Source organism: Elgaria multicarinata, chromosome 5, assembly GCF_023053635.1.
Source record: "Elgaria multicarinata webbii isolate HBS135686 ecotype San Diego chromosome 5, rElgMul1.1.pri, whole genome shotgun sequence".
In the NCBI taxonomy this organism is placed as follows: Eukaryota; Metazoa; Chordata; class Lepidosauria; order Squamata; family Anguidae; genus Elgaria; species Elgaria multicarinata.
In genome coordinates, this window is record NC_086175.1 from 81,841,639 (window position 1) to 81,861,796 (window position 20,158).

Below are 20,158 nucleotides of genomic sequence, written 5' to 3' on the forward strand. Positions count from 1 at the left end.
TTCAGCTGGGAAGACCATGGTATCCTTTCAGTAAGATGTGATACTGATCTAATAAAAGGTGTGACCCACTGAGCCCTAATTACAGTCTCTGCGTCTCCCTTTTGTCTTTAAGGGCAAAGGGGAAAGGAATCCAATAAAGTGATCTGAAGACAGATTTGCCATAGTCAAGCAGTAGACAAACCAAATTATCTTGGTGTCTAGCTATTATTATAAGGGGGTGGGTGGGAAATATGTTCAGTACTGCTACTTATCTATGTCTCCACTTTTTTTGGACTTGGGAACTATGAGAATGCATGAGTAATACAACATGAATGATACAGTACATACCTGATAACCCAGTTTTACATTTGTGGGGAATGTAGAGTAATAACAGGAAGGGGGTGGCCTTTGTGCATAACAACTCTGATGCTGTGGTAATTATATGTGACAAGGAGTGTGTTGCACTGATTTTAGCCACAGATATTTAATATGAGGTGCCTCAAGGACAATTCTGAAGATGATGCTAGAAAAATGCTATAGCAGTCCATAGGGAACCTCGAAATCCAGTTCAATCAACTCTCAAAATTTTAGAAATGATCTCAACAGTAGTGAGAGCTTAGCACAAACATATGTTATACCGATGTGCACAAACATACTTGCCAATTGCCTCCCAAAAATTGCAGTCAATCTGCTGACAATCTAGAAGTACAACAGAATTTCAGTGAGTTAAAATGATATAAGAGGGGGGAAAGAAAATCACTTTCAGATTTTCTATATTCCCCTCCCCATGCCACTGAATTTTATTTACTGTCAAGTAAAGTTAAAAACAGAACCAATAAGAAAGAACATACATGTCACTACAAGATTCCTAAAGGAAAGGAAGTCATATTCTTGGTATATTATAGATATGCTTATGGGACAGTCAAAGAAGAAGCTTACAATCTAATGAAAGGTTTGATATACACATTCAATATAGTATAGGCTATGTGTAAAAACAGGATAATTTAAAAATGTATTTTGAGCTAAATGTTTCAGCTTCTGCCCTCATCACTACCTCAGATGTAAAAAATGGAAAAATACATGTATCAGTAAAAAATGTAGACATCTATTCATGGCTGTAATGTGATAAGACGTTTGAAGGACTTCCACATAATGTGTATATTAATGAAAATGCATACAAAACTAGGACAAATGTACACAAAATGCCTATGAATTTTCAAATAAACTTTGTAAAATAAATAATAATCTCAAGGTCTGGGACAATCCAAATTTAAGATTGCAGAAATTCTGAAAGTTCAAGACAAATTGTACATAAGATTAGTAAAATGAGAAACAAACATTGACAAATTTATTATTTTAATGAACAATTGCAAGGATAGGCATAACTAGGTGGAAGATTCAAGCTCTCTGTAACATAAGTAGGTCTGTGTTTAAAAAAAAGTTTCCAAGACTCTTAATAATGTATGTTTTTGAAGGTGGACATATGCAATATGCTTCTGAATATCAAATTATGGTACTGAGGAAGGCCATCAGTTTCATACCTTGTTTGGGAGCTCGCAATAGTACTTTGCTGAAAACAGAATACTGGACTAGATGGCCACCTTATCTCACCTAATGAGGCACGGCCATTTTGATGTTCCCAGCCTGTTTTTTCTGGGGATGCTGGCATGAATACTATAGGTAAGAAGCCTATTTCCTTTTTCTGTCTTGGCAGGTTATTGTTGATGGATCTCTTCTAGCAAAGTATGACCATCACACCACTCTTCTCTTCTTCTCTCACACGGTAAGCATAGGTTCCCTTTGCTTTTACAAAAACACAGCAGGACAAAATTCTTTATTGTTCCCTTCCCACCCCAAACTCCACTTGCCTACCACACCTGTACCTATCCTTCTGTAATTTGGTAAGTTTCTGACCAAGTGGAACCTCTACAATGTCTCCTACATATAAATTGCCCACCAAGCAGAACCTTTACAATGTGTTCATATAAACTGTCCACCAAACAATATGGGTAAGGGATCAGTGACCCTTTTAAATCCCAAACCAGAACTAGAAAGACTTCCCTTGCACATCCCCCTTGCACCTATCCAAAATTTGGCAGTCTAAACCGGTGTAATTGAGTCGATTTTTTTTACTGTAGAGAGGCTCATAGGCACTACTTGCCATATTAGTTAGAACTAAAAAGTAGGTAAGCTGATCTGTTTTGTTGACCCAAATTCTGTTGATATAAGAATGAAATTTATAGTTATAAGTACATACTTGAAAATGTCCCCACCCCAGTCTTTGTTGCCTGGCTCATCCAAATGGATTAAGATGGGTAACAACATAAACATCAGCAGAAAGGCTAACTAACGTTCAGATTAATTGCATGAAATATTCCTAACTTTCACTTTCTTAAAATATCTAGCTTAAATCTTGCAATTAGTATACCGTAGGCAGAACCTAATTATAGCACTTTCTTGTAGGAAGGGGGAACCAATATTTATTCTGAATGATATGACATGTTGTTGAGCTTCCTTTTTTCTTACATTTTGAGTCACATCCCAATAATTCCCCTTGATTTTTCTACTAGTTATAAGCACAATGACCTAAATTTTTTCAACAGATGTATTCAGTTATAAAAGTAATTTAAAACCAGATGGAAAATGTTCTTGAGCTATGACCATAATAACTAAAAACTGTTTTTCTAAATTTTGGAGATATTAACTAACAACAACTGTAAATATATTTAATGCTGCTTCATATTATCATTATTTTTAAGGTGAGGGCACCCATTATGTACTGTTAAGATGTCATCTGTATCCTTGAATATAATTTTAATTCATTCCATATAGACATAACTTGTATTTTCAATTTTAAAGCTATAAATAATGACACGTTTTAATTCAGAAGGTATGATAACCTTGAAATTGTGAAGCAGATGTATGAGGGAAAATATGACTGTCATAAAACTACGGCCAGGGGAACAATTATTGCTTCTAAAAAAATGTCCACTGCTAAAACATCGCAATCCTTAATCTGTTGATCAGAAGTAAGTCTTGATGATTTCAGTGGGACCTCATGAAGTAAGCAAGCTTGGAATAATAGCCTAAGAAACACTTACTATTGAACTTAGTGAGACTTCCAAATGCCTAGAATTTCACTACACAACTGTGAATAGTCTTGATCTGTCAAATCAATGGCCTTTTCCCATGAGAAAAGAGAATGTCAGGATGTGCCACATCAATCACTTTTCCCAATGAGAAATGCATGTCATCTCTTAAGGAAGCATTTCTCCTCGTAGGATATTATATTTTCCCAGCATTAAAATCTGGGGAAAGATTGAATTGCTGGGAAAATGTGATTCTTCCTCCATGCACTGCTAGCATTTCTCAATGCTTGGCTGCAGAATCTGGCTGAAAGAATGTCATGAGTAGGGATAGATGGACTCAGCCCAGTCCACCTTATGAAACACTCACTTTATTTATTTATTTATTTATTTATTTCATTTTTAAACCGCCCAATAGCTGAAGCTCACTGCGCGGTTCACAAAAATTAAATACCCCTGCTGGTCATGCTTGTCATGTGCGGTGAGCCACGAGGCAGTCCGTGGGTGCCCAGTGACTGGCTTGTGGCTACCAAATCCCTCAGTGAGCTGCCATTTTGTATAAAAACAGTGGCTCATTCTTTTACACGAGGGGCCTTTTACACAAATGGTGGCTGTAAAGTGGCCATTTACATAAGATTACAGATGGATTCCACAGACGTGCGGACCATGTTTTAAAACTGTATTAGCAATAATGTGCACTTGCACATGAGGAACAGAATTCTCATACATCCCACCCTCCAAATCTGATTCCATCAGTGAGCAGACAACAGAATGAAAGATGCCTGACAATCCATAAAACACAAGCTGATCAGGTTTAACATAATCTGTACATCCTGAGAAATTATCTGCGAAAATTCCCTCCCATGCCATTTTTACTGCATGCCTTTTTCTTTTCTGTTCTTTTTGTTGAAGGATCACTTCCATGCTCATGGACTTACTTTCTCAATGATCCAGAGGGTGGGAAGAACAGAAGCATAGCTGTTCCTCTCCAGCAGCAAGACTACCCCACATTTATCTTCATGCTTGCTAGCTCCCACCCATAACAGGCCTGTCCCCTGCAGCTCTTCTCCATTTGCATCCCTCCACCATGCACAATACAACCACCAACCTCTTTGTTTATAGCATGAGAAATAGGATATTGTGTAAATTGCCACTAAGAGGTGGAGGATGTGGCCCATAAAATGCACAGCTTGTTTGACCATATGTAAAGAGTCAACAAAGACGTCTGTGATGATTACCATTCTTAACTATGATACCTATAAAGTTCCAACCGTGAGTATAAAGTTTCTTCCAACAGATGCCTTACTTCCACGCCAAGTGCAGCGTGGGCACGGGGAGGCTATTGTGGTTGGGGGGTGGGAGACGAGGTGTGGAGGCAGGCCATTTGCAGCCTCCACGTGGTGCCACTGGAGGAGGGAGGGGAAATGTGAGCCCATAAATTGGTTCTCATCCCTCCCCTCCTCCTCCTCTTTGAAACACAGCAGGCTCCCTCCTTGTAGGCAGTGTGGGCTTGCTGGTCATCCTTTAGTGGGGACAAGTAGGTTTTTTTTGCTCATTGGTTATGAGTTTTTTCAACTACTTCACACTGTAAGACAGGTGGGGAGAAATAATTAGGTTGATTTGGCTATTAAGAATCTGGTCACATTTGATGATAGGCAGATATCTTGAGCAGGTTAGGGGATTGGTGAGCATTCAGCGGCACCATTGCGGTGATCGGTAATGCCTGAGGCTCCCCAGCTGTAAACCCCGCAGCCCAGCTAGTGGTGATAAGGGTTACCTTTGAGGCCAATCTTCCTCACCGACTCATAGCCCCGCGGCACAAGAGGCAGCTGACATGGAAGGCCTCCCTACCCTGAAAGGCGGAAGCCTGGGAGATGACGAATGTCAAGGTGCCACTCTCAGGCCATGAATGTCTCACCTGATAAAACCACGGCACGAGGCTGGATTAGAGAAGATGACCACTTAGGTTTTCCCTTTCTGCAGATCTATTAATAAATGTGGCCCTGTTTAAATCCCAATCTTGTGTCTGTCTTGTTATTTCCCACACTCCACATTCCCCACAATGAGTCATTGAGTCAGTGTCCAGTTTATTGACCAGTATTTATTGTCCAGTATTTTCAGTGCAGAGGCAAGCTGAAGTAATTGTTGGGATTTTTTCTCATATAGTGGAGACTATAGATTAGGTTGCTAATACACTGTCTTTGGCCTAAGAGCCAAACTATGATGTTACATGGTCGTTGCTAAAAAACAGCAATGGGGCTGCAATTTTCAGTGGTGCAATTTTCAGCCTTCCCTTCCCTTCTGGTATTCTACTCTCAAGCTCAGCCTCCTGTGACTGCTTGTAGGTGTGTTTCTTTTTTAATGGTAAAAGTTACCCGGGACTGCTTGTCACATGTCATTTTTGCCCTCAGGTTACCACAAAATTATAACAGATCTTCTCTTGTAATTATGAAATGGTTTGGCAACTGATGCGAGGATGAAATCAAGGTTCTTCCTTTCCTTGTTTAATGCAAGCCTCTATTCCGGAAGCAGTGCACTGGGCTGTCTTTCCTTTACCTTCCCTTCTTGGAAGGGAAACAGAAGCAGCCCTGAATGGAGCTTTAGAGGTAACATATTGGGCTGTTTCTCTTCTCCCATGCTGGGAGGGAGCATGGAAACCAGCTTTAGAATAAAGAAAAGATGCTGCACTTATCAGCTGATCAGATGCACTCCTTCATGCGTCCTCCTCCTCCCCAGCAACTGTGCAGTCCCTATTACTTATTTATTTTATATCCTGCCAAAAAATTGCTGCACAGGATGGCTAACAATAATGAAATAAAGATTAAAAAACAAAATCTTCATTAAAATGTAACATAAAAACAAATTCAATACAAGATTAAAAACAACAACACAGAGGAATACATTAATTAATGCCACTAATTAACCCCCCTTCAGGAGCAGACCAAAGACCTGCCTGAATCATCATCATCTTTGCCTGCAAATAGAATGGAGGTCAACTTAGCCTTGCTTGAGAGGGAGTTCCACAGCCAGACAGCATCCACTGAGAAGGTCCTCCTATTTCTGTTCCTGGCACCGGGGGTGGGGGTGGGGATTTCCTGGAAAACCTGTTGCACCAGTTAATGCTATTGACAGTGTGCTAGAGATCTCATATGCTAGCACAATGTAACTTACTGTACATTAGCATTCATTTAATATTGGATACTGTTTCATGTATGTAAATGAATGAACAATGTCTGAAAGCAGGGCCTTAAGGCCATAGCCCTCCCTTGCTGCTGCCCCAAATACTGATATTGAGAGACTCGAGGTTCCATGTGTGCACTGATAGATTTATTCCCCATGAATTTGTCCAGAGGTTTTTTTAAACCATCTAAACCAATGGCCATTATCACATCTTGGGATAGTGACTTCTACAAGTCACTTGTGCAATGTGCAAAGAAGCTACTTTCTTTCCATCCTGAGTATACTGACCAAACATTTCAATACTGTAAATTGTTATTTATTTATTTTCCTGTCTGTTTATTACATTTGTATACTGTCCAACAGCCAAAGGTCTCTTGGTGGTTCATAAAAAATTATTAGCTAGGAGGCACATTTCTCTCTTTCGGCTTTCTCCATGCCATGTTCCACAGTTCTTTCTCTCTACAGTTATTTAGGTACAGGATTATTTTAAAACACATTTTGAAGTAAGCTATAATAAGAACCATCCCCATCTTTGCAAACACTTTGTTCTTATTTGGCAGCTGTGTCAATTTTGTTACATGTTACATGCTTTTTAAATCTGACAAATGATGAAGCTTTCAAGAACAGGTTGACAGTGGAAGAATCAAGCAACACTCTTATCTTTAGTACAATTATCTTTGAGATTCATACATTTTCTCACTACAAACATGTTTGCCAAGATCACTGTGCCTACATCATGGTGGCTGTCACACCATTGCTGACTCAGGTGTGCCTTAGTTTTCAACAATGACTAAAATAGTGGTCTGTATCTTACTAACAAGTTTGTATCTCATCAGCTCTTCCTGACTGTCCCTATTCAGCTTTTAGAACTCAACAAACCTTTTGAACAGTCATCTATGGCTAGGCACCTTGGCCCCAAATATAATCTCAGATCGAAAGAGCTTTTACTTGAAACCAAAAGTGTTGGAGAAGTATGGAGGGAAGCTGAGGTTTTGAAAAGATGGACAGCTCATCTCTGAAAGGTATACTGTATATGGAAAATCACTTGCAGTGAAAAGAAGAAAACATACTTTTAATAAAGCAATTGTGTAGCTATCTGAAATATAAAAATCCTTTCTGTCTCTAAGAATCCAGCTTGATGCAAACTAAATAAATTGATTAAAATATCTACCTAAGAACCCCATAAGAAGAACATGTGGCCGCTACCTCCTGTCTGCTAGAAATGTCTAGTAAATGTCAAAGCATGTCATAGTCTGTCTCTCATTTTTCCTACCTCTATTCTTTATGTAAATTTCAGATATTTTAGGCGGAAAGTATTATCAGGGCCACCATATACAAATAGGACTTCCACTATTTGACTTTGTGACATTGTATACTTACCTCATGCATACTGGTATCAGTATTTTTAGATGCTCAGTTGTGAAAGTGATCTAGCAGAGACAACATGGTGAACCAGATGAACATTATGAAGTCCCAAGAAAATGTTTCAGAACTGAGTGGAGAGGTATGGCAAAACATGATACTTTCCTCATTGCAAAATATTTATTTTATTTTATTTGAATTATTTGTATGCTACCTTTAAGGAAAAACCCTTTCAAGGTGGTTTCCAAAATTGATATCAACACAGAGAGCTTCGGCTATTGGGCGGTATAAAAATGTTATACATAAATAAATAAATAAATAAATAAATTACAACAAATAAATCAACAAAGCCGACCATCAATTAAAGAAAAGCCAGGTGAAAGCTAAAATATAGTGTGGCATCCTGCTGCACCTCCATTAGTTCTGTTGTGTTAACAGGACTGTTATCACAACAGGAACTAGCGCTTCTGATAACAATGGTGGAAATGAGTGGAAACACTCGTTTCCAGATCAGGATGGGTCAGCAAAGCTTTCTGTGAGCTCCGCTGACCTGCTCCGTTCTGAAAACTAGTGTCTCTGTTCCTTCCAGAGTCTTGAGGAACCACTATCTTCCTGTTGCACTAGGGGTGACTCCCACGAGCACACGGGCAGCATAGACTACTGCCCATAGTGTTCAGTAAAATGAAAATACATTCATGCGAAATGGAGCTTTTTAAATGCAATAATGCAAGTCCAAAACATTATAACCAGATCCTTTTCATTTCTTGTTGAAAGTAAAGGAAATATATGTAATGTGGGTTATTTCTGGAGCTATTGGTTGGAGAGCCTCTTCAGGTGCTGTGGCAGAAGTGCGTGTTAGTGATGAATAAATTATGAAATTGCCAGACATATTTGCATTTTTGCCAGCACAAATAAACTTGGGAGTTATTAAAAGGTTCAGTATGCTTAAAATGTAAACTTTATATCCATATGGCTTTTCTATCCAAACAAATCTCCAATAAAGCTATTCATTTCATAGTCTTTAACTACTTTCAAGTCAATATAGTTTGATGACAAATTGAGCAATTTTAAGACATTTGGCTAAAGGTGTAACATTCATTTTCAGGTAGATGAGATGTGGTGCATTCTTACAATATGAAGTTGATGGAATTTGGGAATGTAAGTTTTTGCTTTGGCCGAAAACTACTTGGATGGAGAACAGATAAGTAATTCTCCTTTTCCATTTATTTTGCTGAACTTCTTGGAAAGAATAATATTCATCTTTCACACTTCATTTGAAAAGATCTCATAAAATAGATCACTAGGTCTTGTTGTGCAGAGAGGTGTAGCTGCCTGACCTAGCAATTCAGTTAGCCAATTTATAAATGAGATGGTTGAACTGTCTGTCACAGGTTCACTCTTGAAGCCAATCCGCTACAGACATGGGGCTTGACCAGGCATTATCTGCGTAACTCTGGACATTATTAATTAGACACCACCCAAAGATAATATATGAGCAGATGAGGAAATTGGCTTTAACACAATTGTAATATTGTAGAGTTGCAAGGTACCTCTTCAAACAAATGCAACTGCATTTTCACAAGAACATGGCAGCATATCTTCTCCACCAATAATCTTATTTGACAAATAGTTCAATATTACCACAAACAAACAAAAAACTAGCTCTAGTGTACAGATTATCATAAAGATAATTTATTCTAGAATTTGCCATTTGAAATTTACTATTTGGGGATGTAGAAAGTCAGACATTATACCAAGTCAGACATTAGTCCATCTAACAAGATCGATTATCCAATAACAAAATGAGTAATATCAACTCCTAAATTGAACTTTAGTGGAAGAGTACATTGTGTCTTTTTGCTTTGCATCTCTTTTGACATGAATAAATAACCATCCTATGTACTACAGGGCAGGCACTCTGTATCACTGTAACCATACAAGCTGTTTTTGTAGCTTGAAGCTAACAAGGACAAGACACCAGGCAGAATTAAAAAATTCTCTTAATTTCTTTCATAAGCCCCTGTGTTTCACCTTCTCACCTCATTTCATCATTGTTCATAGATTTTCTTCATTAAACATCCTTCCACATGCCTAAGCATTTCCCTTGCCACCGTTCAATACTTAAGCACACCACCTCTCTCCTCTGACAGAAATGTCTATCACCAGGACAAGGTGTGTGTATCTGTGTGCGCTCGCATTGTTACAGGAAAGAAGCTCATTCTGAAGCCATTATGTAGACAGAGAAAATAAAACTCTCTTGAAATAATCAAAAACTAGGTTCCTAACTGCCAGTTGTTTCCTGAAGCTTTTTTCCTTTTAAAGAAAATCTCTTCTAACAAAATCTCTCTGTGTCAACACTGCCTCCTGCTTTCAGTTCCCTCAGCATCCTGGGAAGTGTAGTCATTTTAACCATACTACAGATAGCCTTCTTGAGGGATAACCTTAGAAATATAAGTAAGCAACTATCATGCAGTCATTAAGACACAGCACTATCTTTCCAAATCAGTTGGGTAATACACAATATCTCACACATGCTGAATGTCGGCTGCTGTTTCTGAGGTCTTACAAGCGGCATTTTCAGTTGCAGTGATTTAATGTTCTTTTTCCCACTAGATGGCGGTCATGTCAACTTAATATGAACGTAAATCGTTGCCAAATGTGAAGCAAACAATGGTAGCCTTTGTGTTTGGAACTGTAGCAAGAGAAGATTGTTTTCAACCTTCAGAGCTTTTCTGGAGCTTGGCTAGCTGATGCAGGTCAAGCTACGCACTTACACCAAGCATGTGCATTTTTTAAATTATTATTTTTATACCGAATATTAAAGTGTTAACTGTTTTCAGCTACATATGGAAATCTCTTGCCATCATAATGACTCTGTGAACCATGGTTGTTCCACATCCCAGCCCACAAACGCCTATTCAGAACTTTTCATATGCGAAACTTTAAAATGTTTAAAATGAGAATGTAAAATTTTAGATGTTTCTTGCATTACACTTGCATTATCCACTACACTCATAAAAGCAAGTATCAGCTTAGACAGAGGTACAGCAACCAACAACAGCAAATCAAAGGGATGGTTTATTAATGACATTCCTGTCTAGTTCCTTGCAAATGAATACTATAACATTAAACAATATTGAGCAGTTGTATATATTTTTTATTAAGGCAGGATCTACACTACTGCTTTAAAATGGTTTATAATGGTATTGATAACTTTGGGGCCAAGAACACACTCCATATAAAATTTTCAAACCATTTTCAAAGTGTCATATCCTGCTTGGTGTACATCTGGCCCAATACTGTATTTATTATGGGTGAAATAGCCCATAGTAGGACCAGTAGAAGGTGGTAAGGCTGAGCACTTGCTGGGGTGCTAATGCTATGAAAAAGCTGACCATCCTACAAGTACTGACACTGTGTCTTTGCACAGAGCTGCAACCCAGAAACAGAATTGCTAACCTCCAAGAGAGAAAAATAAATGTATGGTTGCATGTCATTGCTGTTATTGTTTTGCATTTCCCACTTATTTTTAGCCATGTATGAACAGCACTGTTTTTGCACAGGCTGGACATCAGGAAAACTTCCTGTCAGTACGACAACGAACCAATTACCTAGGGAAGTTGTGGGCTCTCCCACACTGGAGGCATTCAAGAGGCAGCTGGACAACCATCTGTCAGATTTCCTTTAAGGTGGATTCCCACATTGAGCAGGGCGTTGGACTTGATGGCCTTATAGGCCCCTTCCAACTCTACTATTCTATGATTCAGACAACCAAAAAGTACAAGATTATAGCCTAGACTAGTCCAAAACTAATAGGCTCCTATAACCAGTGGGGGCTGAATGTTGGTGCTAGCAATGGATCTAGGGCCTAGTAGTTTTTGACCAATGTAGGCTATAACTTACTGCTTTTTGCTCTGGGCTCCTTTACTTTGCAAAGCTTCATCTTCACGCTCCACTCAGGAATCAGAATTTTTAACTTCAAGACTAGGCAAACCTAGCAAGAAGCCTTGAGGTGATATGAGAGACATCTCAGCATGCCTTATGTCTTTCAGGCTAAAGGGACCCCTAAAAATGACTTGCCTGAGGACCCAGCCCTCTCCCAATCATGGAGTTACCACTGGTCCATAGACACTTGCAATTATACTTTAAAATAAAGGATTATAAACTTACCTTCCATTTCTGAAATGTACCTCTTTCTAAAGATGTCTTCATGGCAACCAGATATCTAAAGAAGTGAAATAAATCAAGGTAAGCACATAATTATAAAACTACAATTTGGCAAAGCCCTGTGAATATAACAGTGCTTCATTGAGTAAGTAACATACTCTGTAAGTTTTGATCCTGTACATACGTATTTGGAAATTCGTTCTCTTGAAATCAATGGCCACAATTTAACTGGTGTATGTTGAGCTGCCAGGGCTAAGTTAGAAAAAGGAGTAACCAAGGTAATCAATTGTTTGGTTAGGAGGAAAAGGATAACAATAAGCCTTTCTGCAAAACAAAAACAAAGAAACCCAAACCCTCTGCTTTTAAAAGAGGACTTTAAAAGTCACCCATATAAGTGGGGCCTGTAAAAAAGAAAAGAAAAAAATAAGTGTACTGTGGAATGCTCCTCTTCAGGATGCCAGCCAGCCAGCCATGTCTTCTTTCAAAATACTCCATTCCAAGCAGCACAATTTTGCCACTCCCCATTCAACAGCATTCCATGCCCACTGAGCATGCTCAATCTTCTTTGAATAGTCCCCTCCCAACTCCTTATATTTCTTTTTAAAGGTTTGCTTGCTTGTTTATTTATTTTATTACATTCCTATACCACCCAGTAGTCAAAGGTCTCTAGCTAGTTCACAACCATTTTTTTTTGTACTTCTACAGATCTCGGGGTTTCCCCAACACTGCTATCTCCCTCTTCTGTATGAGTGGTGCCATTTTGACTATAGTTGGAGAATTGAGTTCAATGTTAGTATATGATTAGGGAATGCAACTGCAGGTGCAACAACTATGCTTCTCATCCAGTTGTAGATGCAGATGTGTCTTTACATCATTAAATGTCCAGTTAGTGATGCAAAGATAGAACAAAAATTAATAGAGCAGAGGTTCTGGAAGTTTACTGTACTAAGTCAAGACAATAAATATTTGAAAACCAATTTAAAAGAAATCATTATTACAAATTAGAATTTTAAATTTTAATTTAAGAGAGAAGGTGAACTGAAAATGTGTATGACCTGTGGTCAATTAACACTAAATGTAAGATAGCCCTCATGAATCATTTTGCATGGAGTATGACAGAGCTATAAAATAAGTGCTTAATATTAAAGGTGCATTGAGGATATTGACAACAATCTATATTGAATTGTGCAGGTGGTGGTGAAGTCTCAGCTTTTATATGGTATTGTGCTTGTGTCAATGAAGCTTCTGATACTGATTGTCTGAACTGGTATGATGACATGGAATGTTTATGAACATTCCAACTTTTCCGGAAACAAAGAACCAACAATGTGTTATGTAAAACACATTCCCCCGCCTTTTAACCTGTTTTTTTAAAAAACTAAAATAGGGATGGTGAAGAAAAGGAGTGGTAGTTTAGTTTTCCCCCTCCCTAACATGATCCAATGAAAATTCCCACCCCAGCTCCAAAACTGCTATTTGCATTGGCAGGAGGGATCCCCTTGGGATTTTCATTGGGACAATAGCAACAGAGAGGGTTAAACACTTTCTCCATGCCTGCTACAGTCTAAATCAACCCCTCCTGTATCTGCTGTTTTTGGTTTTTAAAACAGTAACATTAAATGCAAAAAAACCTAGAGCATCTCAAAATTCTCCAATTTATCAGTGGGCAGAGAAATTATGGGGTCCATTTCAATGAATTTCTCCAGGGGAAAGAACAATTCTCCAAAAGTTTCTCGGGGGCAGGATCACCATTAGCAAGACCACAGCTTTTGCTGTGACTGCAAGTGACATCAGCATCAACTGTGTTGGCAGCCTGGCCACCATTTTGCATCCTCCACAATGGCTAGGAGCTAGCTTAGTTCTGAGGGAGTGTGTGTGTGTGTGTGTGTGTATGTGAGATGGGGGCACAAAATAATGTCCACCATACTAAAAAATGGTGGAAACTATTTGGAGAAAATTCTGCAACGTGGACTTCTTTTTCTTGGGGAACGTAAAAAATGTGTCTTCTGAGAAATTTTGGCACATTTAAAAGAAAGTGTAGCTTGTCCCCAAAGCTGTCAGAATGTTTGTGGTTTAGCTCAACTTCTGTGAAAGAAGATAAAGTTGTCAGCTTAGCTGATATGATCACTTCACACAGGCACTAGGCAAACGACAGGGGCAGTTTTTGTGACATGGTCTAAGCACTGGGAAGAGATATCGGGAGGCTAGGGGTCTTGAGGGACAATGATCCCAGAGACAAAATGGCTGAAGGAAGGGAAGAATGTAGGCTGAGGAAGAAAGATGCAAGGAAAGGATAGGTGAAAAATAAGTAAAAGGGAGGAAAGAAACACAAAAGGACATCCATTGAAGCAAAAGAGGCTACCCTAGAAACTTTCAGGCTGTCTATACAAAAGGAAAGCCCCAGGCTGGGTGCACAGTGGTGCTGCATTGATTATACGATGCAGCAGCCACCTTGCAGCCACCCTGGGGGTTTCCTGCAAAACTGTGAAAAGGTTGGGGACTTACCATAACTTTTTTCTCTGGAGTGAGGCAAGTACAGTGCATCTGCCATCTTTCCTCGCTCTGGAATCATGGTGGATGCATAGCCAGGCAAATGCAGCAGAGGACATGGATGCAGGGCTGGATGCCGGAAACCATGCACTTTTGCTGGAGCTTTGGGCTTAGCTGCTGCCACCCCAAAGCAGCAAATGTGCAGGGGTCTGCTTATCATGGAGGCGACCCGCTGCTGTATAGGCAGCCCCCTTATAATAAATATGGGTAACAGGGGTGTTATGAGAACAGAGAAAACAGTGGCAAGATGGCTAGCAAAGATGTTGCTAAAGGAAGTGAGAAAAAGTAGGCAGTCAGCTGAAAAGCAGAGTCCTGAGAAAATAACATGTGGTGAGGCTGAGAAAAGGAGCTGAGAAGAGAACCTCCCGGTCAAAAGCTCATATTGAGGATACAGACATGAAGGAAGAGGAAAGATAAACAATGGTGCAAGTCTATACAAGTCTACACGGAAATAAATCCCACTGAATAATGAAGCTTACTCCCAGGTAAGTGGGTATAGGATTGCAACCTAAAGGAGATTTCAAGTGCTAGGGACAGAGGCCAAAAGGAAATACGTGTTTGGTCAGGAATCCAGAGCTAGAATATGAGAAGGCTGCTTTACCTCTCAGAAGAGGAATTCTGCCAGGCAGAAGATTTCTGTTGTCTCTGGGACCCATAGTAGAGTTAAGTAATTTTAGACTCTGGGCTTAATGGACTGTGTGTGGGGGGGAGGGGGGGTTCTCTCTCTCTCTCCCTCTAGCAAGGCACACTTCACTTCAAAATAAGCAAGGCAGCCCTGCTTTTTTATGCGAGAGGTGTCCTCCTGCTCATTCTGCTGAGTGAGCCCCTGGACAACTACTTCAAAGTCCTGCACTAATGGAACCACTGCCTGCAACATTGTAAGCTAAGAAGGACACAAGGACTAAGGACTGGGCCAGTGGAGGCTGGTGTCTCCAATGTCAGTGGGGCGATGACTCTGCCTTAAGGTTTGAAGCATTCCATTTTCAGCATTTTGTGGTGGATGGGGAAAATGAAAACTCTGGCAAAAGAGGCTAAGAGAAGTGAGAATTTTGGAGAATTTTCGCCTTAGGGAGGGATAGGGGTTTCCACTTAACTTTTTAAAGGTAGCCAGTTGTTGAAGGGCCTTTCTTTCTTTCTTTTTATTCTTTTTTAAAATACCCCCAGCATTTTCAGGAGCCCAGGAGTTCCTCCTGAATGTGTACTGGAGAAGGAGAGGTCACATGGTCTTCAATAGGCATTCTCTAAGAACTGCTGGGCTCCACCAAATGGAAGGGGGATGTTTCTCTAAAAAACTGAAAAATAGGAATATGGCCCCTCAGCAACTGGCTACACTTTAACCTTGTCCTCCTTCCCAAGAAGAAAACCCAAATCCCCCCTCATAGAATCATAGAATAGTAGAGCTGGAAGGGGCCTATAAGGCCATGGAGTCCACCCCCTTGCTCAATGACTCCCTGCAAAAGAGGCAAAACAACAACAACCGATGTCGCTTTTGCAGGGAGAGAGAAAGTTCCCCAAAACAGAGGGCAAGATTCGACCCAAAACTACTTTTAATATTTAAGCCATGGCAGTTGGTTGCTGAGGCTAATCATGTCAACAAAAAACTGGCAAGGGTGAATTTAAACCACTGGCAATCCTTTAAAAAAGCCCATGGATGAGGCGATCGTCCCTACTGTGTTGAAAGCAATGTGTGGCAAGGTGGAATGTTGGCCCAATTTCCTTGGCAATAGGGATGCATTCACTTTTTATTGTGAAAATTGCCCTAATTTTGCCTGAGCCCTAATTAAAATTATGATAAGAAATGAAGAAAAAATGTATAAACTTTTATTTGAACAGGAAACCAATGTTTTCAGATTATTGCTGCAGAGGTTTTTGTATTTTTTGTAAAAAAAAAATGCACTTAATCACATCTGCCTGTGTTTTTTTTGGGGGGGGGGAATGTAGTGCGTTTATTTTTCATTAAACAAAAACAAATTATGATTTTGAACAAAAAGAACAATGTCCAGCTGGATCCATAAGATAGAACATCAAGTCTACTGGAAATCTACTGCTCAGCTGCTGATGTATGGGTTTGTGCGCATGCACGTCAAGAATGGATGGGACACTGTGCCGCCAATAGGCAATGGTTCTTCTTTAGGATTCAGAATGCAATAAACACACTGGGCGAAGGAAAGTTTTTATTGAGCAATAGATAACTAACAAGGCAAAAGCAGAACACTGCAACAGAATTATTGCAGCGGGCAACTACGAAATAAGTGTACGCCTCTTCATTCACTGGGAACCTTCCCTCTGACTCGGCGGGAACAGGCCTGATATGCAGCACTGCCCAGATCAGCCCGGCATTGAGATTCTGTTGTGGGAGGGTCTTGAAGACACAGATACACTATTGTGCTCACATTAATCCCTCCCCTATCCTGAAGCTCTACTCCAATGACTTCAAAAAAGTTTGGCAGTAACCCAGCATAGATATCTACCATCCCAGTTATTCTGATAACAACAAGCAGCCTAACCTTGAGATCTTGCAAGAGCCTTATTTACCAGCTTCTCAAGAATGTTCCCTGAGGATAAACAAAGCTAACCAGCTCAATAAATAGTCACAGGCAGATGAATTTATGCATCGCTAACTGCTTGGTCTTCTGCATTTCCATTGTAGACATCCACAGGAATAGCCACCCGAAGCCTGGAATAGGTGTGTCAAATCAATGAGATGCAGACAGCCAATGGCACAGGTTGGTATAGTGCAACAGCCAGGTTGTCATGGCAATTGGGCTGATGAAGCTCTTTCTTGAGGTCCTGGATGTCTCCTGAGTCCCAGGAAAACAACACAGCTGGCCATGTTTGCCTCAAAGGAGGCTGGAAGGTAGGCCAATGATGAGTCTTTTAGACTCCAACAGTGGGAAGGCTAGAGTTCTAAGAGACAGAGAAGGAGGAACAAAGTTGTATGAACTTCCTTTATTTACTTCCTGATTTTATAGGGATGGGATGGGGAAGGAATGGCCCTCCAGATGCTTTGGACTACAACTCCCATCATCACTCATCATTGGCTTTGCTCGCTAGGTTGAATGGGGGTTACAATCCTCCAACCTATGGAGGGTCACCAGGCTCCCACCCTGCAGACTGATGACAGAAGGGCGAGTTAGGACAGAATAGCCAAGTGAGGCTTGCAATTACATTCATTTACCAAAAATACATCAGCAATATTTTAATATGGAAGTGTGTGTGTGTGTGTGTGTGTGTACATATAGGTTGTGCTTACTACATCATCAGACTGATGTGTGCTTTTTCCCTAGGTAACAAGGATAGTTTATTGGTGTACTATCTAAAGACATATCATCATAAAGGAACAGTGTGATGAGATAACTGCACATTACACACAAAGGTTATTATTATTACACCATTATTATTATCATTATTATTACAACAACAATCATATTTACAGAAAAACAATGAAGGGAGGGTATGATTTTGAGTAAGAGATTGGTGGGACAAGGGCTTCATTCTCCAGACATTATTTCTCCACTCCAAGTAGTTCCCCAACCTCGATTCAAAATACTGAAAATTCAGCATTAGGGCATTTGCACATAATGTGTAGAATTATAATCCCCCCTCCCCGAAAAGCTGAAAAAATGTGTGAGCGGGGCAGGAGGGGTTTTATGTCTTCCCTTGCATTGCCTTTCACTGTTACTTCTGACACATCAATCTTATGAGCTTCAATCTTCAGTCAATCTCTCTCGTTTATATGGATATGCCATATAATTTCACATACTGATATTTTCCTGAGGGTGCAACCCTATGCATATTTGTAATAAAAATGAGGTATTATGGATACTGTTAAATGGATACTGTTGTTTTTATACTGTTTTTATGTTTCTAAAGTTTTTTTAAATCTTGTATACTTTTTAATGTTTACTATTTTTAACTGTTGTAAACCGCCCAGAGAGCTTCGGTTGTGGGGCGGTATATATGTAATAAATAAATGAATATTAAATAGAAACCTGGCAGCTCTTTCTGCGATCATGGCTACATTTTTACTCCCCTGCCATGAACACAAGGATCACTGAGTCTGAATCCGTGCCATGCATCATACTAACGTTTATCTGTGATGTTTGTGCATGTACATGCTTGTGAGGAAACAAACTGGTCTCTAGGAACCACCTCAGACTGCGCAGAGACTTCTCATTGCCTTGATTACCTCTATTACTAGTTTGCCTATTTTCGTTTTTTACCTGGTTCTGACAGCATGCTTTGTGTTTTGAAGGATGGAAACAGAAACTAAGTCAAGTGGGTTCTCCCAGAAGAAATGTGGAGATGTGAGATGCTCAGTCATGGAAGGACTGATGGCTCTGCCATCAGAGAGGAACTTAAAGGACTTCAGATACCTAAATATTTTTCTAAGCAATGCTGACAAACTAGAAAAGTTCTACAGTCTTGGGGTAAATTTGTATGAAAATGTCATAGAGGTGTCTCCAGGCAAGAAATCTGCCAAGTTTTAGTGGGATAGGAGCAAGGGCTAGGGAATTAGGATGCTTCAAATCCAGTTAAAGCCTTTTTCATATTGAAGGGGGGACATTAGAAGAATCGCCACCTCATGGTCCCATCATTAACTTCCCCAAAAGCACTGTGAGTAGAGCCCATGGTAAAATGGCTCAAAGAATTAGAAGGCAGACCTGTCAGTCACTAAATCCCTCCTCCTGCAATGTTTAGGGAAAGTAAATCAAAATATGCTGGTTTGAGACACACAGGCCATAGCTAGATGGGATGAAATCCCGGGGTGATCCCTGGGATCGTCCCTGTGCATTCAGATGATGCACAGGTGATCCCAGGATCAGGGAGGGATGATCTCTCCCTTGCCCTGGGATCTCGCCCTCCCCTTTAAACCCGGTTTTTCCATGGTCTCGAGCTGAGCCAAATGTGTGGCCAGGCACCGTGGTTTGTCCCTGCTCCTCACGATTCCTCATGAGGAGCCGGGACCCTCCTCAGGAGCACTGCGCCCATTGGGGCTGGGGTGGGGGGAATGGGGGAAGTAATTATTATTATTTTAAAAAAACCTTTTGTGCACAAGCGTTCGTGCGCTGCTGGCTCTTTAACTGGAAAAAATGGTGGGCGTGACGCCTCTCCGTCTGAGATCATCATGCACCACATGTAAACAGAGGGAGGATCTTGCAATAAAACCATTGTGAGATCTTCACCCCTACTAAGAGATAGGTCTAGCTAAGGCCACAGTGTCTGATTCTGCTTGAGCTTCAGACTTCACTCAAATTTAATACACATCCTCTCTCTGTCTGTCTGTCTGTCTGTCTGTGTGTGTGTGTGTGTGTTTATATAGATATTTAGAATTTAAAATTACTAGAATTTATTTGTTAGCAGTGAAAGAATGCCTCTGAGCACATTCAGAATGATTTTCTCTCACCACTGAGCACTTACAGCCTCCCCCTCCCCCATTCTGTTCTCCTCCACACAACAATCCCTCATATTTCCTCCCTCCAGCAACTCTTCATAAAAACAGATGGTTTATTTTTGTTTTGTACAACTCTCTTATTATTATTATTATTTATTTATATAGCACCATCGATGTACATGGTGCTGTACAGATAACACAGTAAATAGCAAGACCCTGCCGCATAGGCTTACAATCTAATAAAGTTGTAGTAAACAATAAGGAGGGAAAGAGAATGCAAACAGGCACAGGGAAGTGTAAACAGGCACCGGGAAGGGTGAAGCTAACAGTATAGAGTCAGAACAAACTCAAAGTTTAAAAGCTATAGGGAAAAGAAAAGTTTTTAGCTGTGTTTTAAAAGCTGTGATTGAGTTGGTAGTTCTCAGGTGTTCTGGAAGAG

The 20,158-nt window shown here is 40.1% G+C and overlaps 1 long non-coding RNA gene across 2 annotated transcripts in view; it reads right to left on the minus strand.

The window, feature by feature from the left end:
* The window catches only part of LOC134399009 (uncharacterized), a 265,250-nt gene that overhangs the window by 82,432 nt on the left and 162,660 nt on the right, over window positions 1-20,158 (minus strand). For both annotated transcript variants that reach the window (XR_010025472.1, XR_010025473.1), the window contains one exon: window positions 11,778-11,832. This is a non-coding gene — a long non-coding RNA (uncharacterized LOC134399009). The remainder of the gene's footprint in view (window positions 1-11,777; window positions 11,833-20,158) is intronic.